Here is a 501-nt window from a genome sequence, read left to right as displayed (position 1 = left end):
AGATAGCTGCTCTGACTACGAGCTAAATCGTGGCTACGCACAGGCTACGTATTGAACATGTCAAAGAAATGAAACCAAACACCTTGTAAACGCTGTTGACTTTGCTTACATGATGGAATATCATACATCTCAAGTTATTTTGCCAAAAAACGACATGAAACCAAATTCAAGGTTATTTGGGCTAGAAGTGGGTTAAACATAGCCGGACTATATCGGGTCTACTGTATACTTAACCGAGACATTGAAATGACGGCTATTGCTTGCTGGGTGGTTAAAACGCTATGTGTATATAAAAAAATGTGTTTTTTAGAAATCGATCGCAAGTCGAGTATGTCGCAGTTTATTGTTTCATTCAGAAATAGGCCTAATGCTGACGCGAAATGTTTACAAACATTATAATAAACACCGTAAACATATCTAGGCTATTTTAGTTCCCCTCACTCTGTTGAAAAAAACAGCATATGCTGGTTAGGTATGTTTTGACGCTGGGATGCTGGTTTA

Source organism: Sinocyclocheilus rhinocerous, unplaced genomic scaffold (genome assembly GCF_001515625.1).
Source record: "Sinocyclocheilus rhinocerous isolate Xijiao unplaced genomic scaffold, SAMN03320098_v1.1 scaffold2568, whole genome shotgun sequence".
NCBI lineage: Eukaryota > Metazoa > Chordata > Actinopteri > Cypriniformes > Cyprinidae > Sinocyclocheilus > Sinocyclocheilus rhinocerous.
The sequence above is the reverse complement of the archived record's forward strand: the minus strand, read 5'-3'. Positions refer to the sequence as shown.